Here is a 23,210-nt window from a genome sequence, read left to right as displayed (position 1 = left end):
GTTTCTCTTTGTGATGGTTGCATATATCTGTGAATATACCAACACCCATTGACTTGAACACTTTAAATGGGTGAACTGTATAGTATGTGAATTATATCTCAATTAAGCTATTAAAAAAAGCATCTATTTAACTGACACTTCAGTTTAGTAGTATCTACTTACTAAGCATCTGTTACATGGCAAGCATTGTATTAGGCACTGGAATTCAAAGATGAATCTGACATGGGTTCTGCCCTCCAGGAGTTCACAGTATATTTAGAGAAGCAAAAAGAGTACAGAAATAGGTACAGAAATAGAACTGGGAAGGCAGTGATTACAATTAGAGATGAGGAACAGGGAAAGCTTTAGAGAGTTGACACCCGGGCAGGTTTCGAAGGGAAGTAGGAGTTTGACAGGTCGCTGGTGGGGAAGGGAGATCATTCCAGGCAGGTCTGAAATAACACAGGATGTTCTGAGACCTGTGTGGGGTTCAGAGTTGCAAGATGAAAAGTGGAAGGGCTGGCAGAGTGGGTGGGGTGAGGAGAGGTGGAAGAGGTGAGCTTGGAGAAGCAAGGAGAGGGCCATGAGGAAACTTGAATACCATGCCAACAAATGTTGAGTTTTCATTTTGGGGATGAGGAGCCAACAATAGGTAAGTGGGAGGGCAAGGGGGGAAGATTTGTGATTGAAAGCAGGAGTCAGTGAACTACAGCCCTTGGGCCAAATCTGTGAAGTTTTTAGAAATAAACTTTTATTGGAACACAGCCATGCTCATTTCTTGTTGTCTATGGCTGCTTTCCCACTAAAACAGCCAAGTTGAGACAAAGATCGTGTGGACCCATTAAGTCTGAAATATTGGCTATCTGGCTCTTAGAGAAAAAAGTTTACCAACCTCTGCACTAGAAAGATCACTGTGCCTATTGGATAAAGGATGGCTTCCCATGGGTTAAGACCAAGGGAAAAGAGTCCAGATAGGAAACTAGCAACTCTCCAGGCAAAGAAGATGCTGGGGTACCATGACGTTGCAACATCATGACGTTGGGGTAACAGATGACATAGGGGGTTGATAGTGGGGTGGGGAGGTGGGCGTGGCTTTGAGAGCCTCCTGAAGAAAAAACACCTGGGGAATATCAATTTAAGAAAATTAACAGTGAAAAGGATAAGAGAACTCACGGGGTTTCATGGACGTCTGAATTTTAGTTTTTTCTTCTTAAATCATTAAAATGGTCCCTAAACCTCACGTTTAGTTGAGGGCTCTCAGACAGAGCATCTGAACTCAAGGCAGCTTACAAGTTTTAAAAAATGATTCTTACAATTTGGTTATGGGCATGCTAGAGCAATTCCAGATCACCTGATGGGCTGTCTTCCCCGCTTTGTGTGTTGCAACAAGCCCAAACTCCACACATTCTTTGGCTATGCTCTGAGGCTGCTGTTGGCACCAGGTAGGCACCATGGAGTTGGTTGCCAGGAATCAGAATATCATTCTTGACTGATGATTTATTTGTAAATGCACATGTCAAATATCATGTCTTACTCATTTTTGTCTCTTACAGAGACTGGCAGAGTGTCTGGCAACTAGAAAGTCACCCATAAATCATTTTAGTTAAGAGAGAGCACCAGGTGGGAAGGGAAGGAGGAAGGAAGGAAAGGAGGGCAGGAGGGCAGGACGTGGCCACAGAATTTTTCACTCATGGATTGAAACTTGTGATCCACGGAGTTCCCTGGTGGCTTAGTGGTTAGGATCCCAGGCTTTCACTGCCGTGGCCCGGGTTCAATCCCTAGTCGGGGAACTGAGATCCCACAAGCCATGTGGCAAGGCCAAAAGAAAAGAAAAAAAGAAACTCATGATCCAGCAGAAGCTGACAAAAGAGTAGGAGTTCTCCAGGTGGATGCAAACCTCTTCAGCCCAGGGAGAGCCTGGAAGAATAATACTTAGTGGTGATGTCCTAATATAGCTGCAACTGCAAACCCCAAATATGTTGTATTATCTTCCCTAGACATTTTAAGGAAAGAGGTTGCTTAAATCTCACAACTAATCTTGCTGCCTCTCAGATTATAAATTGTGTTTTTCAAAAATCTCTTCTAAACCATCTCACGGTAGACAAAATGAACATCCACTCCCAAGACCCTGAGGTGTAGTGGAAGCAGCCACATGCAGGCATGAAAGGTATTTGTAATCTCCTGCTTTGCCTTTAATTCCGTGCCCTCTAGGTAATGTCCTATTCTTGATCTAGGTGCTTGTTACAAGGGCATGTTCATCTTGTAAAAGTTCATCCAGAACAGGTATTTGTACACCTACGTTCATAGCAACGTATTTCCAATAGCCAAAAGTGGAAGCAACCCAAGTGGACAGATGAACGAATAAACAAAATGTGGTATATACACACAATGGGATATCATTCAGCCTTAAAAAGGAAGGAAATTCGGACACATGCTACAACACAAAGTTGAAGACGATATGTTAAGTGAAATAAGCAAGTCACAAAAAGACAAACAGTGTATGATTCCATTTATATGAGGTATTTAGAGTTATCCAAATCATAGAGACAGAAAGTAGAATGGGGCTTGCCAAGGTGGTGGGAGAATGGAGGGTCAGTGTTTAATGGGTGCAGAGTTTCATTTTTGGAAGATGAAAAAATTCTGGAACAGACAGTGGTGATGGTTGCACAACAATGTGAATGTATGTAACACCCCTGAACTGTGCACTTAAAAATGGTTAAAACGGTGAGTGTTATGTTACGTATATTTTACCACAATAAAGCGAAACGAAAGTTCATCCAGTGTCGTATACTTAGGCTTGGTGCCATTTTACTTACGTCTGTTATTCTGGGGAGAGGGGTACTTTAAAAAGGTACTTTACTCAAATTTATCTTTGTGTTTGTTTTAGAAGAGTTTTACGTTTATGTTTAGAAAAATATCCTCCTTACTAGGTCATGAGTCATGCAGGCACTCTGGAAAGCTGTGCTATGTTTATCTCGGGACATCCGTGGTGCCCCAGGGACAAGGCTGGGGGTGGGGGATGTTCATGGACCCAAGTTCAAGAAGAACAAAGAAACGGAGCAAATTAGAGCTGTCCGCAAGTCGTCGACAAAAGTTATCTTCTCATAAGGCATATGCTATATAGGAAAGTGGCATTATTTTTTCAGAAGATGCTCTTAGCATCATGTTGGCGACGCATCAAAAAAGACATATGGGAGCCATTGCCATGGGACAGCCCTGGGTGCAGCTGCGTCTGCTTGTCTATCAAGTTCCGACACGAAAAAACTAAAAAGAAAATGTTATCATCATTCGCGTACCATATTATAATACTATAGGTGTTTCAAGTGAAGGGATCAAAAAGCCTTGGGCAAGGAGAACTTAGTAACTGTGATTCTAATCACATCATCATCTGCTGACTTCGTTCTCACTCTACACCCATATGTACCACACACACTTATCTGGGTATACTCTTTCTGCCAAGGGAAGTGCAAAAGAGTTTTTAAAACTCTGGATGGACGTCTTATCTGAACTGTCACCATCATGCTTTATCACCCTTGAACAAGTGCCTATTCTGAAAGGCTGGTTCTGGTGCCTAAAGACATCTCTGATGCTGGTGGCGGGGGGAAGATGGGCCAGCACACCTGGCTGGGCTGGGCTCCTGGCGGGTCACACACACCTCCTGCAGGAGGACAGCTCGAATGCCTAGGATGAGAAGGTCTGAAGACTTGCTTCAACCTAGACAGGGCAGAGGCTTAGAAGGTAAGTAGTGCATTGCTGCGGATCTGTCTCTCTGGGCATCGAGTTGGCTCTCCTTTTGCTGGCCCACGATTGCCATTCCTGCTGGTTCTATGGGTCTGGAGCAGGACAGGCTGCAGCTACTTCATCTGAGGTCTCATGGCCCCCGGGTCTGGAGTACAGGTGGGACTGTGTGACACTGACATGCAGACTGACCACAATGCCCTTCTCCAGAGGGAAATGAACAATAGTCATTACAAGCTGTCCTTCTGAACCCAGGCAACCCCAGGAGAGGGAAACTATACCTCCTAAAGCTCCCAAAACTGTAAAAGGAAGAAAGCCACAGCAGCTGCTGACATGGAATCACCTAGAAATTCTACCCCCATGGAGACAGCCTTTTAGCTGAGGGGGAAGAGAATTCATGGATGCCAGAGGATGGTGTGGTTAAAGGGTAATGCTTTGTCCCTTTGGAGTTCCTACGGTTGAATAATGGGTTTGGAGCAAACAGTTTCTCTCTCCCTAACTGGCTGTTTTGTGGAAGGTCTGTTTATTCGATATCTGTTTCAGGGCAATGAACATGAGAGCAGAAAATCTAGGCATCAAGAAATAAGAGATTCCTTTTTCCCACACAGCCAGCCAAGGAAGGAGAATTCCAATTCATGAGTCTCATTAATAAGATGTAAAAACGACTTCGTTATCACCCCTTTCCAAAGCAAATAAACACAAGTAGTAAAAATGCTAAAAGTAAAAAGTTCTGGTGTCCTATATCCTCATCAGACAACAGCAGAATAAACAAAGTTGTCCATAAATGAAGAACCTCAGAGGGGAGCCTCTCCTCTGCTATAGAATTTAGCTGCCTCCAACTAAAGATGCCAGCTGCCAGAATACTTGGGCAATGATCAGTGAGAGGTAATTGTTCTCAGTGAGATTTCTTTCTGGGCCCTTTGTCTCTTCCAGGAATTCCAACTCCAGTCATTTGGCTCACCCTACTTTCAGAACTAGGAGCCAGAGAATGGAGAAGGATGACGGCTCCTAGTTCAGAGAGGGGCACCCTGAGTTCTCGAGAGGTGAGTTGCTTTCCTACAGTTTTACAAGAAGCTGGGAAATAAGCCCAGGTTTCCTGACTTTGCAGCTGATTTACCTCCAGCACCAAATGGCCAATTACTCAGTATTTACACTGGGATTTCTGATAGCAGGTGTATAGGAAGTGATAAGCCCAGGATGAAGCCAGAGCCAGGATGAATGCGTCAGAGCACAGCTTATATTCCATGACAGCACCGAGAAACAGAACCACCATTGCCCAGGAATAAGGCTGCTGGGTCAAGTCCTGGCTAGGCCAGTCACCAACTGTGCCATCTGGACAGCTTATCTGTTGGCCAGTTTACTCAACTGTAAAATGAATTCAACAAAACCCACCTCGCTCTTTAGTGGGAAGTTGTAAGAATCAAATAACACAGTGACAGAAAAGTGGTTTGAAAAGAATAACATACAATGAACATAAATTATACAAATCAACAGAACTCCGGTCAACTGTAAAAAGACATTTGGGGGAAAATTGGGAAAAAAAATTTGAATATGGACTAGGTATTAGATGATACCAAAGAATTATTGTTTATTTTCTTAAGTATATTAATGGCATAATGGTTATTTAATATTTTTAGAGGTCACACTGAAATATGTAAGAATGAAATGATTTTATGTCTCGGATTTGCTTTAAAATACTTCCCTGAAAAAGAAATAAGAAAGGGGTAGATGAAGCAAGTGTGGCAACATGTCAATAACTGTTGAAGCTGAGTGAGAAGTATATGGGGGCCTTCTCCCTACTATTGTTTATATTTGAAATTTTTCCGAATAAAAAAATGATGTTTAAATAAACAGTGTAGAATTTTCTAGGACACTAGAAAGCTTCACTAATGGTCACCGCCAGAAGCACAGAAAATCTGTCTCGTTCACAAGGCCCTTGTACATTGGTCATCCAGGGGTCAGAGGACAAGAATTTGGGAAAAGGCCAGGAGAGGCCAGGCAAGGAGCACAGCTGTAAAGGAGGTAGATGAAAACATCTTCGTAGACTCTCCCGTCTGCCATGCACCAAAATGTCAGCCAACCTGTACGTCAAGTGGATGCTTTGTCTTCAGGCTTAAGTTTCCTATTCAACTTTGCCACTTAATGGCTAAGTGGCCTTAGACCAAATCACTTTTTAGCACAAAGTCACGGAGAGGCACACACATGGGTTTGATGGTCACTCCAGGGACAGATACTAGGGACCAGGAAGGAGAACAGGACAAAGGGGGGGGCGGGAGATGAATAATTTAGCTAAGGGAGAGTCCAGGGAGTCAGTCGTTCATCTGGGAACTGATCAGGGAAATGAGCACTTCGACTTCGTCCTAAGCCCCATCCCTGACCATTAAGTACACAATACACCATAAATAACGAAATAATTCCACCAATGGTGAAGAACGGCCTTTTGGGGGTCCGGGACAGACAGGCTAGCGGTGGGGTAGGAGCGGGGTCTGGAGGAGGGGATACGGATTCGAGTCTCCACCCCGACTAACCTAGAAGCCTTGAGCTTCAGCACTTTTCCCTTTTCGCAAAAAGAATCCCTTGGACCGATTTGAAGATCTCCGCAGTTCCAAGATTTCAGGGGACGAAATTAATTTGGGGCATGTTTCTGACTTTCATTCCTCTCTCTCCTCTCATCAAGACTCGAGGTTTCCTAGCCAGGAGTTCAGTCCCCTCCCCCGTGGTGTTTCGCCGCGTCCCCTCGCCCCACCCTCGCTGGCTTTTGGTGGTCTTTCCCGGGCTGGGTGAGGGATGACGAAGTAGGAATCTCGCCTGTTTCTTCCAATCATTTCTATTCCGGCGCTGATTTACAGCGACACCTCTGGCAGGCAGCTACTCCAGAGGGCTCCAGATGGGGGGTTGGCTGGGCGGCGGGTTGGGGGGTGGGGCGGGGCGGAAGCGCGGTGTTCAAAGCGCCTGCGTAAAAGTTGCGGGCACTGAAGACAGAAGGAGTATCTGCGTAAAACCAGGATTAGCCCCGGGGCGATCCTGCGTGGACAATCCATGGGTTCGCCTTTGCTGGCTCTTTTCTACTCCAGGACCTCCCCTTGATAATCGGCGGGAGAGGTTTCCTGGTACCCTGACCAGCCAGGAATGAATACCTGAGGTGCGGACCGCGCCTCTCCGCCCACCGGACTCAGGGCGCTCCTACATTCACTAGCCCCCATTCCCCACCCCCAGCCCCGTGCGCTCCACATCCCCAAAGCCACAGCTCCGGAGATACCCCAATGCGCCCTCGTCCCCCGCGCGCTCCGCATCCTCAAAAGCCAGAACTCCTGGCACCAGCGCAGCCCCCGGTGTCCGTGGCTCCACGCTGTACCCTCCTAGGCACCTAGCACGCACCGGGTCTCGTCTGACTCTGTCTTGTCTGGTCGCAGGCGTCCCTGGCGAGCCACGAACTGAGCGCCCAGCTCCCGGGGGCGCCCCTGCTCCGTGCGCTCTCCGGATTCAGGCGAGGTGGGGCTGGGTGGGTCCGCCCGAGTCGGGAGCGGGACCCGTTAGCCTGCACGTCCTCGCGTCTCCGAGCAAGGAGCCTTCGCTCTGTATGCCCGCCTCTCAGCTCCCGGGAACCCCAAGCACTGCTGAGAGGCGACGCGCGGGGAGCGGAGCCTGGAGAGCCCACCGGGACCCCCGCTTTCCCGCGAACCGCCGTGGGGAGGGGGAGGCGCAGGCATTGCTCTTACTTGTCAGCAGGGGTGCGCACTCGTTCGGCTGGGGCCAGGCTCTCCACGGTGGCCCCTCTCTGCGCCCGTCGCCGCGGAGCCCCTTTCCCGAGCAGAGGGGGGCGAGCCGACTTCTCCGGCCGTTGGAGAAATCTGTCTCCAAGTTTAGGAAGCCGCCGGCTGGAGTCGCTCCCCAACCCTTTTCCCGGCACTTTTAACCAGCGTCGGACCGCAAACCCCTCCCCGGACCCACCCCCTTCCCTGAAGGCGGCCACCGCAGCAGGCCCGGCCTCCTGCCCCTTTTGTTGTAATTCGAGAGCGGCAGCTCCCCTGCCCGGGGGGGCTGTGCGGGGGAGGCTGCGTGCCTGCGGGGCAGCCCTTCCCAGGCTTTTCTCGCCCAGGTTTCCGGCGCCTGAGAAGCTACGGAGAGGGCTTTTCCTCTGAGAGATTCCTCTACACGCCCCCCCACCCCCAACCACCATTCCCGCCCCGCCGCCGAGCTCCCGGAATTTAACCCTTCGGTGTCCTTATCCACCAGCAATAGGGTTCGTGCCTAACCCATCTCCGTATCCAGAGAGCCCAGCACTGCCTGGCACGTAGTAGACGCTCAATAAAAACTGATGACTGAAAGAGTTCAGATACTTTCATCTACCTCTCCTGGGTTTCTCCTCTACGGGCAAAGCATTTTCTGGAGGCGACTACAAACAGCCCCCTTTCTTCCAGCAGATCGAGCCTCTCTCTCTGAGAATCCGTTTTCTCCTTTGTAAATTAAAGGCTTTGGATTCAGTGACCTCTAAGGTCCTTCCCCACCTGGCAGGGCCGGGGTTAGCAAGCCCTGCGATCAGGGGCCTGAACCCGATACAGCTAAGGGTGCATGTCGTGCAGAAGGACATTCCATGCCTGGCTCTGAGGCTCACACTGGGGGCAAAGTGAGGGGGTCATGCGGGCTGGGGGAGCCCTCTAAGGAGATTCCCAGGGCTTCCTAAGCAAGAGCAAGGTTTGGCCGGGCAGGAGGCAGCCAGCTGTAAAACAAGGCACCCGTCTGTGGGCCTTTGGGCAGGCAGAACCCTGAAGAGGACTTACGTTAAGGATGGCGATCCTCCTCCGGGTCCTTCCTCAGTGCCCTCCTCCCACTCCGCTCCCTTCCTACAAACCGGCAGCTCCAGCCCTGATAGGTGGGGACTCCCAGTCTCAGCCTCCAGCTCAGACTTCTCTCCTCATCCCTGGGCTTGTAAATCCATTGGTCTCTAGGACGTTCCCATAGCCACAGCTAACCTAGCGAGCCCCAAACTTGGCACCCCAACCCCTGGGACCCCTCTTCAGCCCTCCTCCCTACCCTCCACACTGAATCAGTCCCCTGGTCTGGTAGGCAGTGGAGGGAAGGGCCAGGAGGGAGGTGGGTGTGATTCTAAAAGGGCAACAGGAGGGATCCCTGTGGTGTGGAACTGTTCAGTATCTTGACTGCGATGGTGGATACAAGAAGCTACACAGGTGATAAAATTGTATAGAACTTAATATACACAAGCACACACACACTACACACACACAAAGTATAAGTAAAACTGAGGAAATCTGAATAAGATCAGAGGATTGCATCAATGTCTCCTTGTGATATTGTCCTAGAGTTTTGCAAAATGTTGTGGGAAACTGTGCAAAGTGAATGAGGGCTCTCTCTCTATTATTTTTTACAATGACATGTGAATCTACAATTACTTCAATAAAACTTTCAACTGAAAATAAAAGCTCAAAGTAACTCCAGGGCCCTCAGGATGCGGCCTGAACCCCTTGATACAGCTGACAGGGCCCCTCTCAAGGGCATTTCCAGCCTTCCCATCTCCCAGCCACACTCTCCCCTCTCCCCCATAGACCTTACTAACTGTTCTCCATGACTGTTTCTCACCCCAGGGCCTTTGCACATGCCATTCCCTTGCCTGTCTGCTGAGCAACACCTAGTTCTTTGAGATCTCACTTAGCTCTCACAGTGAGCACCCTACACAGTGCCTGCACACAGCAGATGCTCAATAAATGCCAGTGGAACTGAGCTCTCTCCTCTTCCCCTCACACTTTCTCTGATCCTTCTTCGAATCCTACCCTTCCTATAAAGAATTAACCAATAAGGTATAAAATGAAACACTTCATAAATGCTGTTTTGCCTGATTATGAAAATAATGCAACCTCCCTGTGGAACATTCAGAAAATATGAGAAAGTATAATGAAAAAAACTTTCACCCTGGTGTCCTCTCACCCACAGAGAAACGTTTAACATTTTGGACTATTTCTTTCATCATATCTTTTAAAACCAAATTGTGCAAGAATTTTTGTATCCAGCTTTTTTTTTTGTTAACTATATTATTTTGTGCACATTTTTCAATGTCCTTCTAAATGGCTTTAGACTATTTCAGTCTCTAAAACGACCATGTCCCCAGTGTCATTTCTCTACTCTTAGACATCAAGGTGTTTACGATTGTTACTAGCGTGAATTACACCAAGACAATATTGAGCAGCTACTATGCGGTTCCTGCTAATTGTTACAAATGAGAAGGCCAAGGCTCAGAGAGGCTAGGTGATTTCCCCAGAGTCACAGAGCTGATAAGTGGTCAGGCTGGGATCACTAAAGGGTACATGACCCCCCTTGAAAGTTCTAAGTGGCTGCACACCGGAGGCTTCAACAAATCCACCTGTGCTTCACTCACCAACCCACATTCCCAAGAGAAAGTGAGTATTTGAAGCTTGCACAGAGTAGTTCACTGATGCACTTCTGTTGAATTGGACCAAAGACCTGGGAGGCCACTTCAGGAAGAGAGTAGACCCTTGCTCTAGATGAAATATGAAGGCTATGTGCTTTATGGCTCTAAGTCAGTATGTGCCACCCTCATGTCTCTGGCTCTGTGCTGCCCCACAGGCAGAGCCACCCAACAGATTCTGAGTGCGTTTCTGCAGTCAGAGGACCTGGGTTCCAATCCTGACTCCGCCACTTCCTGCCCTGGACGGGTGACTCCTTTGCTTCGCTTACCTCATTTGTAGGAAACACTTCACTCAACACCTCCTAGAGGAATGAAAGGTCTGGATGCACAGTGGGTGCAGAACAGTCCCTGCCGCGTGACGCTGCACCACAAGTCGCTGTGCGCCACGCACTCCCGCCGGGCTGCAAGGCTGCAGGCGGGAGGGCACCGCACTGCGCAGACTCCCTGCCTGAGCCAATCTGTGAGGCAGCGCCTCCCGCCAGACCGCACCCCGCAGGCGCCACGGGAATCACGTTCCCAGGGCGTGATGAGGAGTCCAAGGGCGTGGACTGTTTTCTCTTTTTTGTTGGCTCTCGAGTTCTGTTGCCAAATCACCTTCCTAATCATCTGGGCGTGTCCCATCCCGGAAGCACAGCCTGAGACTCAGTGGAGGCCCGGCTGATGTGCTGGCCAGTGCGGGGAGGCTGGCAAGACACACACTGCTACATCGAAACAATGAAATATGGGAGTCAGGAGGTGGCCAATGCTCCGGAGAAAACCGAAGCTGAGTAAGGAGGAGAAAATGTGAGGGAAGCACGGGTGCTCTTTCCGCCCAGGGCGGGGGAGAGGGGGGCCGGGGGGCCCAGGAAGACGCTGCCCTGCGAGGTGGCACAGGCAGAGGTTCAGAGGCGGGAACGAGGAGCCCTGTGGGGTGGAAAACTCGCATTCCTCTGGGCTCGATAGCACTTAACTTGCATCATTCCTGTGCTATGCATCACTTCCTATTTGTGTTATAGTTATTTGTATATTCCATTTATCTCTCTTAGAAGACTGTTACAAGCACAGATACCTTGTGCACAGATACCACGGGTCCGTGTCCTCTTAACCTCTGTGATCAGCAGCGCATATCACGGGCCATCACTGATTGTTGAAGTGAATCAGATTGAACCGAAACCACTTGAAAACCTATAAGGCATAATTAAAGTAGAAATAATTTTAGTGGATATTATTCGTGATTACCCATACTAGTAAGAATGGAGAAACCAGTAGTTTTAATCTATAGAACTGAAGAGGCTCCACCTTGCCTATTTGTTAAGTCACAAGGGAAGCCAGCAATCAATCAGGCAAACACTGGTCCAGCCATTTGAGAAAGTGATTTGGAATGTGTGTCAGGGGGCCAGGATGTGGGTCTGGATCTGGCCCTCCAGGAGGAGATTGTGGTTAAAGTAGTCAGGTTGGTCAAATATTTCACGTATTCCAGTGGTCCTATGTTGGCCAGATATCTATCAGGCCCTCCTATCTGGCTTTCTCAGATTCGGAAATCCGCAGTGTTCTATCACAACCACTTTTGTTTTATTTTATTTTTTTAAATTAAGGTATGGTATAGGAAATTCCCTGGCAGTCCAGTGGTTAGGACTCTGCGCTTTCACTGCCAAGGGCACAGGTTCGATTCCTGGTCGGTAAACTAAGATCCCCGCAAGCCCCCATGGAATGGCTGAAAAATAAGTAAATAAATTAGTTAATTAATTAAGGTATGGTTGATTTACAATATTATATAAGTTTCAGGTGTACAACATACTGACTCACAATTTTTAAAGATTATACTCCACCTATAGTTAGTATAAAAGACTGGCTATATTCCCTGTGCTGTACAATATATCCTTGTAGCTTATTTTATATGTAGTAGTTTGTACCTCTTAATCCCCTACCCCTATCTTGCCCCTCCCCCCTTTCCTCTCCCCACTGGTAACCACTAGTTTGCTCTCTATATCTGTGAGTCTGTTTCTTTTTCGTTATTTCACTAGTTTGTTTTATTTTTTAGATTCCACATATAAGTGATGTCACACAGTATTTGTTTTTCTCTGTCTGACTTATTTCACTAAGCATAATACCTTCCAAGTTTATCCTTGCTGTTGCAAATGGCAAAATTTTGTTCTGTTTTTTGGCTGAGTAGTATTCCATTATATGTAGTAGTATTCCATATATATATATCTACATATAGAGAGAGATATATATAGATAGATAGATAGATATTTATTTATATATGCCACATCTTCTCTATCCATTCATTCATCTGCTGATGGACACTTAGGTTGCTTCCGTATCTTGGCAATTGTAAATAATGCTGCTATGAACATTGGGATGCATGTATCTTTTTAAATTAGTGTTTTTGTTTTCTTCATATATATACCCAGGAGTGGAACTGCTGGATCATATGGTAGTTCTATTTTTAGTTTTTGGAGGAACCTCCATACTGTTTTCCACAGTGGTTGTACCAATTTACATACCCATCGACAGTGTACAAGGGTTCCCTTTTCTCCCCATCCTAGCCAATATTTGTTATTTGTGTTCTTTTTGATGATAGCCGTTCTGACAGGTGATATCTCATTGTGGTTTTGATTTGCATTTCCCTGATGATTAGGGATGTTGAGTATCTTTTCATGTGCCTGTCGGCCATCTGTATGTCTTCTTTGGAACAATGTGTCTTCGGGTCTTCTGATCATTTTTTAATCAGGTTGTTTGTTTGTTTGATTTTGAGTTTGTATGAGCTATTTATATATTTTGGATATTCATTCTTTATCAGTCATATTTGCAAATATTTTCTCTCATTCAGTAGGTTGTCTTTCAGTTTTGTGGGTGGTTTCCTTTGCTCTACAAAATATTTTAAGTTTAATTGGGTCCCATTTATTTATTTTTTTGCCTTTGTTTCCTTTGCCTTAGGAGAAAGATCCAAAGAAATATTGCTACTATTTATGTCAAAGAGTGTTCCACCTATGTTTTCTTCTAGGAGTTTAATGGTTTATGGTCTTACATTTAGGTCTTTAATCAATTTTGAGTTTATTTTTGTATATGGTATGAGAAAATGTTCGAATTTCATTCTTTTACATGTAGTTGTCCAGTTTTCCCAGCATCATTTGTTGAAGAGACTGTCTTTTATCCGTTGTATATTCTTGCCTACTTTGTCATAGATTAATTGACCATAAGTGCATGCGTTTATTTCTAGGCTCTCTATTCTGTTCCACTGATCTGTGTATCACCACCACTTTTCATGAATGTGGACACTTTATAGGCAAGAAGGTGGGGAACACCTTCTGCTTCCTCCTAGGAGGCAGCGCCCCCTAGTGGTTCACATCTCGCACCGCCTTGAGCTTTTGCAGTCTCCAGCGCCAAGTTGTAAAGCCAAAGGGTTTTAGAGAACATCTGGCCCAAGCATCTTGATTTCAGACATGGAACCAAAAACCCAGAGAGCTGTCAATGGGATCACCGTCCCTCGGCAGGTTAGCAGCAGCGCTGAAACCGGATCCAGATTGAGGTCTTCTGAGCCCTAGAGTCACAAATCTGCTCAGAAAGCACAATTGTCAAGAGTGGCTGGGATACTTCTGCCTTTTCTCCAGGGTGCACATATTCACATATTCCGGTGGTCCTGTGTTGGCTGGATATCTATCAGGCCCTCCTATCCTGGCTTTCTCAGATCCAGTAGTTTTCTATCCATATACTGGTTTTATATTTTAAAAGTATAATTTCATTCATATAATCTATTTTCTAGGATGAATAATCATTCTTTGTCCCACGCTATGGACTAATCCCTCCCTCTCCTCTAACCCCTGGCAACCACTGATCCTTTTACTGTCTCTATGGTTTCTCCTTCTTCAGAATGTCCTATAGCTGGAATCAGATAATATGTAACCTCTTCAGATTGGCTTCTTTCATGTAGTAATATGCATTGAACATTTCCCCGTGTCTTTTCATGGCTCGATAGCTCATTTTTCTTTTATTGCTGAATAATATTCCATTGTCTGGATGTATCACAGTTTATTTATCCATTCACCTGTTGAAGGACATCTTGGCTGCTTCCAAGTTTTGGCATCTATGAATAAAGCTGCCGTAAACGTGTGTGTGCAGGTTTTTGTGTGGACATAAGTTTTCAGCTCACTTGGGTAAATACCAAGGAGCACAATTGCTGGATCACGTGGTAATAGTATGTTTAGTTTAATTGGTTTATACTTACAGTGGAATATTACTCTGTCTTAAAAGAAAGGAAATTCTCGCATATGCTACAACATGGATGAATCTTGAGGACGTTATGCTAAATGAATAAGCTAGTCACAAAAAGACAAATACTATATGATTCTACTGTATGAGATGCTTAGAGTGGTCAAAATCATAGAAACGGAGTCTAGAATGGTGGTTGCCAGGGGCTTGGAGGATGGGGAACAGGAGCCATTGTTTAAAGGGTATAGAATTTCAGCTTTACAAGATGAAGGAGATGGAGTTATGAGATCTTATAAGGGAGTTATGAAGATGGATGGTGGTGAAGGTTGTACAACATTATGAATGTATTTAATACCACTGGACCGTACACTTCAATGTAAGTGTAAATTTTGTGTTAGATGGTAAATTTTGTGTTATGTGTATTTTACCACAATAAAACACAATTGCGGGAAAAAGTCACATAAAGCACAGTAATTGTGGGGAAAAAAAAGAGTACGTTTAGTTTTGTAAGAAACTGCCAAACTGTCTTCCAAAGTGGCTGTACTATTTCACATTCCCTCAGGCAATGATGAATGGGAGTTCCTGTTGCTTCACACCCTCACCAGCATTTGGTGTCAGTGTTCCAGATTTTGGCCATTTAAATAAGTATGCAGTGGTGTCTCATTGTTGTTTTAATTTTTATTTCTCTGATGACTTATGATGTGGAGCATCTTTTCATGGGCTTATTTGCCATCTGCCTATCTTTTTTGGTGGGGCGTCTTTTCAGGTATTTCCTCCACTTTTTAATTGGGTTGTTTGTTTTCTTATTGTTGAATTTTGAGTTTTTTGTATATTCTGGAAACAGTCCTTTATCAGATATGTGTTTTGCAAAGATTTTTCTCCCAGTCTATGGCTTGTCTTTTTATTTTCTGAACAGTTTTCATAAAGCACCTAGAGTTCCATCATACCTTCCTATCTCATGTGTGTGTGTGTGTGTGTGTGTGTGTGTGTGTGTGTATGTGTGTAAAATGGCTAGGATTTGGAAGAGGGATGGTTACTAGGAATAAATAACATTCGATGCAGTTCTTGTACTGGGCTTATATTGTGATTTGGAGCTTATGTTGTGATTTGGGAGTGAAAATCACATAAACATTAAATAACCAGACAAAACAGTATGAGATTCAGGTCAAAATGCCTGGCACTATGTAGTGAGCAGAGATCAGAGAGATTGGAGAGTCCCAGGCAGGGTGGGGGCATGGAGTCTGGAGGGGCTGCACAGGTGGGGCAGGGGCATAGGAAGAGAGTAAGGACTAGACAGGCAGGGAAGAGGCTGGTCCAGGTGGGAGTGGCAAGAGAAAGACACAGACCTGGGAAACCAGCTTAATCCTTGTTCAGGGAGGAGCCTCGGGACATCTGGGAACAGGTGGGGTAGGGCTGGGCATAGACTGGACCCTGGGAATTTGGCAAAGCCACAGAACATGGGGTGACAGGTTCTGAAGACCAGCTTCTCCCACATTATAGTTTTGCTGCTCCGCTCACTTCCCACATGCCCCCTCCACCCGAAAGTCTCCTACTGAGAGAAGATGGAGACTTTCACCTCACCCAGTCATTTAGAGGAAAAAAAAGTTAAAAAAAAAAAAATTGGTCCAAAACTCATTCCCAGACACCTGGCTTCTGCCAGCTCAGACCACCTTGTCTCAAAGGTGCAGCTAAAACAGGGAGCGGAAGGGCCAGACAGAAATGGGAGCTCTTCTGCCCCACGATGGGCTGGCATCTGGCAGGGCCCCTCCTCTGGCCGCAGCCCAGCAAAGCCCTGCCAGCTCCCGGAGAGCTCGGAGTGGCCTGCCCAGGTTGCTCAGGGTTGGTTGAGGACACAGCCTGACTCCGTTCCATTCCAGCCACTGGTATTTATAAGGCTCTTGCATGCCCAGACCCAGTTCAGCACCCCAGGGGAGGGAGAGGAGGTGAGAATCCAGCTGCCGCCAGCCCCCCACCCCTGGGGAGAAGGTCCCCACGAGCCCGCAAGGGCAGTTGCTTATTTGAAATATCTGGGGAGGGTGGGAAGTCATGGTTCAGAAAAAAGGCCCAAACCCCAAGGGCTAGCTTGTCACCACGATGGCAGGAACACTGCTGCGGACTGAACTACATCCCCCTAAACTCATATGTTGAAACCTAACACCCAGTGTGATTGTATTTGGAGATGGGCTTTGGGAGGTGATGAGGGTTCAATGAGGTCACAAGGGCGGAGCCCTCAGGGTGGGATTCATGGCTTGATGAGAAAAGGAAGACCAAAGCCCTCTCTTTTTCTCCTCCCACCGAGTTAAGGACAGCAAGAAGGCTGCCGTCTGCAAGCCAGGACGGGGGTTCTCACCAGGAACGGAATCTGCCAGCACCTTGAGCTTGGACTTCCAGCCTCCAGAACTCTGAGAGGTAAATACCTGTTGTTTAAGACCCCAGTCTGTGGTATTTTGTTACAGCAGCCTGAGCTGACTAAGACAGCCTCCTGGTCGCAGCTGGCATTGGTAACACCGTGACCCTGGGGGTTTTGTCTCCATCCTCTCCGCTGCAGTTACATTCCACATGTTACTCTGAGCCCCCGCTGCCCTCCCACCAAAGGGATCTGCCCAGTAAATCGAGGCACCCTAAAGATGTGGGAAGAGTGTTGTGTCTCCCCAACACCACCTTCCCCAGGTCACTGCCCTGCCTTTCCTCCAGGTGACACCCATCCCCCACTTGGCCACTAGTGCTCTAGGCTAGCTGTGTTTCTCAGAGTGTGGGCTGGGGACCCCTGGGGGTTCCCAAGACCCTTTCAGGGGGTCCATGAGGTCAAACTATTTTCATAATAAAACTAAGATCTTATTTTCCTTTTTATTCTTAGTCTCTGGAGCTGGCGATGTGCCAGCAGCAGCCAGAGCACTTCCTCCAGGCTGATGGACGTGTACGGTGGAGACCTCCAGGAACATCAGGCAACTTGGACCCCAGCCCCAGGTTTTCTCCTCAGAAAACGAGGGGTTGAATTAGATAACAAAGGCTACTTGTTCTTTTTTCTCTGAATCTTGGTGGAGGAGCAACACAGGGAAAATCAGTGCAGTCAGAGGCCCGTCTCCCGCTACTGCCCTCCTTGGTTGCTAAGAGACCATAGCAGAGATGCTTAAGCCAGTGCAGCACCAGTCTTTGAACATGGCCCCTCGCTCCTTGCAGTTTCTACCTTGGGAATTGGAATTATTTTCCTTTAAAGGATCCCTCGAGCTCCTGAGCTGTTGTAAGAAAAGAAAAAAAAAAAGAAAAAAGAAAATGCAGCTCCCTATGGCTCAATATAAATAATTTATGGCCATTCAGTCTCATTCTCCTAGTTTTTCCTTATTAGTCCAATATCTATCTGCCTACCTATATATCTATTTATCTATCTATCTATCTATCATCTGAAAACTTTTCAAATTATGGAATATAACCTAGTTAAAAATTTATATTTTATACACAAAAGTACATAAAATATAAATATGAGCATAATAACTAATACAAAGCAAACACCCATATAATTACCATCCAACTCAAGAACTGGAATATTACTGGCATCCCAGAAACATCCCCACAACCCACAGGCTCCTTCCCCAAACTGCCTCCCTGCCCTGAAGGTAAACGCTACCCCCCCACCCTTTTAATGGTAATGACTTGCCTGCTTGTCTCTCTCCGACCTCTTAATGCTTAATGTCATTGGAGGGCTCCAGGGCTCAGATTTGGGGGATCCCATCCAGGCTCCTCGCCTTAACTACTTCTATGTGCTGCCCATTCTAGAATGTATATCAGTAGCCTGCCCCTCTCCAAAACTCATCAGACTCCTGTGTACAACTCACCACTGGGTATCCAAGTGACACCTCAACTGGGTTGTGTCCCAAACTATGCCCCTGATCGTCTCCCCAAATCTGCCCATGTCTCTTTTCCTTTTAACCCCCAAATTCACTCCAAGTCCTGTTGTCTGCCTTCTCTGGATCTCCAGAAGCTGATCACTCTTCACCTCCTCTACTTGTCACTTCTCATTTAGATGATTGAAATAGCCCAGCTGATCACTTTGCTTCTACCTTGGCCCCAACAGGCAATTTTTGAGCCCACAGGCCAAGTAATGCTTTTAAAATATCATTCAGATCCTGTCACTCCTCTGTTCAGCATCTTGCAGTGGCTTCCCGTCACCTCGAGGGTGAAAGCCAAAGTTCTTACAACAGCCCAGGAGCTGAGGCACACAGAGGTTATTTGGCAGAGACTTAAATATGTATACTCCCTTTCTCAAATTAACAGAAACCATCCTTTTTAGGTGGTAGAACGCTACCTGGCGAAAATACTACATTTCCCACCTTCCTTTGCAGATAAGCACAGCCACACAACTAAGTTCTGGCCAATGAGATGAAAGCAGAAGTTTGCAAGGCATTTCCTTTGGAAGTCTCCTTAAAAGGAAAGGAGAGTGTCCTTCTTCATTTTCTCCATTCTGCAGCTTGGGATCTGGATGTGAAGGCTGGAGCTCTAGCAACCATTTTGGATCATAGAGATGAGGGCCACACTCTAGGAATGGTGGAGGAGACAACCTGAAGGAAGCAACCTAGGCTGCTCACCTCCAAACTGCTTTTAAGTGTGAGAGAAATACACTTCGATTTTGTTTAAGCAAAGACTTAGGGGGTGTCTGTTAGTGGTAGCTGTATTGGGTCATTGCTGATACAAGTAAACTATTCAAAGTCAAATAGCTCAGAAATGGCTGAGTCAGAATAAACCTGGTGGTTTAAGTCTGGAGCCTGGGGTCTTTACCACTCTGCACCCCTCTGGTGAGCACTTGAGAAACATGAGATGATATCATTACCATCATCATTACATAGTAGCAGAGAAGGCTCCTTCTTAGGTTACCATATGTTAATTGGTCATAAAATCAATTTAGTGTGTCATAACTATCATTAAAAAAAAAAGAAATCTAGTAGAATGAAACAGAAAATACTAGGGTGAAAACTCTAAGACATTGATGAAAGAAACTGAAAATGACACAAATAAATGGAAAGATATTCCATGGTCATGAATTGAAGAATTAATATTGTTAAAATTTCCATACTACCCAAAGCAATCTACAGATTCAATGCAATCCCTATCAAAATTCCAATGGAATTTTTCACAGAAACAGGACAATCCTAAAATTTGTGTGGAACCACAACAAACCCCCAATAGCCAAAGCAATCTTGAGAAAGAATAACAAAGCTGGAGTCATCATGTTCCCTAAATTCAAACCACAAAGCTATAGGAATCAAAACAGTATGGTACTGGCATAAAAACAGACCCTCTGCCCACCAACCCCATGCCTCTCTGACCTTGTCTCCCCTTTGATCTCTCTGCTCCAGTCCCACTGCTGTTCCTCAAATGCCCCAGACCTGCTCCTACCCCAGGGCCTTTGCACAGGTTTCCTTGTGCTAGAACTGTCTTTCCCTGGGTCTCCTTGCCTTCTTTTAGGCTTTGCTCCAATGCCATCTTCTCTGGGAGAACTTTCTTGACTGTAATATTTTCACTTCCATCCCCCACCCCTCTGGCATTTCCAATTCACCTTCTCCATGTTTTATTTCTACATTTAGCCTTTAAACCTTGGAGCATACTGTGGTACATTATTCATTTGTTTTCTTCTCCACTGGAATGTAAGCTCCACAGCAGCAGAGCTTGCTTTTTTATTTTCCTTGTTTTTTTCCACTGCTATTTCAATACCTTTGTTTAATAAATATTTGTGGAATGAATGGCTGGATTTCTCTGAGGCCAGAGAGTCCTGAGAGCAGGCACAAAGCTGGCCCTGCTGCCCTGCGTGGCTCCCCAACCCAGCATTCTCTCTCACCGTCAGTTCCTGACTTCTCTCCTTTTGGAAAATCAGAAGTTCATACCTCTCTCAGTTTTCACATTTTTACAAACACTTTCACTTGTTCCCTACGAAGTCAGGGACAGTTCTGTCAGTTTAGTTGAGGAGCAGAGAGAGTAGAGAGAGTACAGATGCTATTCAGGGATTGGCTGTATTGCGGTAACTGCAGATTTTTTTTTTTTTCAGAGTCTGTGTGTCAGGGGTTGTTTCATAAAGAATTTGTCTGGTCTTTGTCCCTGGTTCTGGACAGGAAGCCTCTAAACCCTTGGAATCTCCCCAGTGATAGGAGTGTCTTTGTTGTTTATAGTCGGTCCCTCGGCCACACCTGAGTTTATGCTAATAAAGTGACTCATGGTTTGCCCCTGGCTAGTTTCAGGATGGGGGCTGGCCATGCCAGAAAGACCAGTTATGTGATTAGAAGATTGGGGTTTGGGGCTACATGATATCAGTCTGACTTCCCAACCTCTGGAGAAAGGGGCTGGAGATTGAGTCCAGTTATGTAGCCAATGATTCAACCAATCATGCTGATATAATGAAACCCCGATAAAAACTCTGGACACCAAGACTTGGTGGCACTTCCTGGTTAGTGATGCACATCTAGTTGCCTGGAGTGTGGTGTGTCCTGAGGACAGGAAAGCTGCTTGTTTAGGACCTTCCCAGACATTGCCTTATATGTTTCTTCATTTGGCTGGTCCTGATGTGTATCCTTTATAATAAAACTGTAATTGTAAGTATTGTGCTTTCCTTAGTTCTTTGAGTCATTCCAGAGAATTATTGAACCTGAGGGTATTGTGAGAAGCCCAGAATTTGTAGCCAGTTGGTCAGAAATGCAAGGGCCTGGGGACTTCAGAACTTGCAGCTGGTGTTTGAAGTGACGGTAGTCTTGTGAGGGGGACTGTGCCCTCAACCTGTGAAGTGTGGCCTAATTCTGGGGAGGTAGAATCAGAATTGCATTGCAGGGACTTCCCTGGCGGTGCAGTGGTTAGGACTCCACGCTTCCACTGCAGGGGGCACGGGTTCGATCCCTGGTCGGGTAACTAAGATCCCGCATACCAAGTGGCACGGCCAAAATGAAAACAAAACAAACTTTTTTTTAAAATAAAAAAATTAAAAAAAAAAAAGAATTGCATTGCAAGGGGGAAACTCTATAGTCATCAGTGCTCTTTTAATTGCAAGTGGAAATGGCAAGCTCATCAACTTGAGCTCTCTTAGGCACAAAAGGAAGCATCATGGCTCATGAAATGGGGGGAGTCCAAGGGTAGAGTGAATTGAAGCCCGGATGGATCCAGGGACCCAGATGGTCAGGCAGGGCTCCTTCTCACTGAGGCTTTTCTCTACAGCCTTAGTGGGGAGCCTGGCCCTGCCGACTCCTTTGGACTTCTGGCCTCCAGAACACTGAGGCCAACAAACAAATGTCTGTTGTTTTAAGCTACCCAGATGTGTGGTAATTTGCTATGGCAGCCACAGGAAATCCATCTACCTGCGATTCCAATGTGTGGGTTTGAAGGGAATTTCTCCCTACCTGCCACTCACGCCTCACCACCCCAGCTTAGGACCCACGTGTGAGAGTGAGGGGTGAGTCTGCCCTGCTAGACCTCAGCTCTCCAGGCCTCAGGCCACCCTCTGCTCTGGCGAGCGGGCAGTGGAGACGCCCAGAGGAGGCGCCCGGGGAGACACAGGTGTGTCCTCCAGGGAGCACCTCTGGTTTCCCACTAACAGTGGACTTAGGTCTCTCTCACTTTGTACAGTTCACATGACATTTCTGGACTTACACGGATAAAATGACTCCTTTTAGCTTGTGATTCTGTTGCAAAGGATACATTGCTTCTTCAGACGGGCAGTTCAGGTCCTGAGAGAGCAAAAGAGAGAGAGAGAGAGCGAGAGAGAGCGAGAGAGAGAGGGCGAGAGAGAGAGAGCAAGCGAGCGAGAAAGAAAGAGAGCGAGAGCGAGAGAGAGCGAGCGAGAGAGAGAGAGCGAGAGAGAGAGAGAGAGCGAGCGAGAAAGAAAGAGAGAGAGAGAGAGAGAGAGCGAGAGAGAGAGAGCGAGAGAGAGCGAGAGAGAGCAAGAGCGAGAGAGAGATGAGGGTTAGAGCATCCACCAGGTGGCGACATCTCTTTCCGCAGCGGGACAGCAGGTGGACTTCAGCTCCTGCTGGGGCGGGGGGGTGGGGGGGGGATGCCCCAGACCTGCCAGTGGGGCCCCTGATCGAGCTCGCAGGGGAAGGTATCGAGATAGGATGACCGAGGCTGCGCCTGGAAACTTATATCCAAGAAAAATGATGAGTCTGATACTTGACTGGTGAATATTATATGGAGAGAGAGGGTGATAAGAAAGAAGTCTAGAATGCCACGCAGGGTTCTGGCCTGAGTTACCAGGTAGTGCTCAGAGGAAGGAGGTCTGGGGGAGGGTGCTATGGGGCATCTAAGTAGCAGCTGCTAGGACGTGGAAATGATGGTAACTCTTGAGCGGAAGGAAATGAAAGGCGGAGGATGGTATCTGGAGGCCGGACAACCCTCCCTAACATGAGGCCCAGCACAGTGTAGTGGTCTAGAGGAGGGGCTCGCAGACACTGCCCATGGAATTGGCCTGCCACCCACCTTCTGCAAAGAAAAATTGTTTTATCGGAACAAAGCCACACCTCTGCATTTACGTATTGTCTATGACTCATTGCACACTGCAAAAGCAGAGCAAAGTCAGTTTTGGACAGAAGTCATATGGGCTGTGAAGCTAAAATATTTCCTGTCTGGCCCTTTGGAGAACAATTCTGCTGATTCCTGGTCTAGAGCAGCACTGCTTAACTTTCAGTGTGAATTATGACTGACCTGGAGATGGTGTGAGATGAAGAATCTGCTTCAGGAGGTCTGAGACCAGTCCTGAGATTCAGAGCTTCCATCGGGCCCCGGTGCTACTCACGCTGCTGGTCCAGGGACCACACTTTGAGAAGCAAGGACTTAGAGCAGCGCTGTCCAGTGGAAATAAAATGTGAGCACGCAAGTAATTTGCAAGTTT

The 23,210-nt window shown here is 46.6% G+C and overlaps 1 protein-coding gene and 1 long non-coding RNA gene across 4 annotated transcripts in view; one reads left to right on the top strand and one right to left on the bottom strand.

The window, feature by feature from the left end:
• LOXL2 (lysyl oxidase like 2) overlaps positions 1-7,852 on the bottom strand; it is a 104,663-nt gene extending 96,811 nt beyond the window's left edge. The window contains exon 1 of the mRNA XM_082401959.1: positions 7,437-7,852. The gene's annotated coding sequence lies outside the window, so the exon portion shown is untranslated. The remainder of the gene's footprint in view (positions 1-7,436) is intronic.
• Positions 7,853-7,925: 73 nt separating this feature from the next.
• On the top strand, positions 7,926-21,290 carry LOC309633320. Of its 3 annotated transcripts, none has more exons than XR_014247417.1 (4): positions 7,926-10,926; positions 16,650-16,759; positions 17,208-17,317; positions 18,816-21,290. It is a non-coding gene; the product is annotated as an uncharacterized lncRNA (long non-coding RNA). The 3 variants fall into 3 exon arrangements; XR_014247418.1 differs by having other exon boundaries at positions 18,691-21,290; XR_014247419.1 differs by having other exon boundaries at positions 17,208-18,952; positions 20,388-21,290.
• The last annotated feature ends 1,920 nt before the right edge of the window (positions 21,291-23,210 follow it).

Source organism: Balaenoptera borealis, assembly GCF_965194805.1.
Source record: "Balaenoptera borealis genome assembly, chromosome: 8".
Taxonomy (NCBI): Eukaryota; Metazoa; Chordata; class Mammalia; order Artiodactyla; family Balaenopteridae; genus Balaenoptera; species Balaenoptera borealis.
This window is presented reverse-complemented; position numbering and strand designations above follow the sequence as displayed.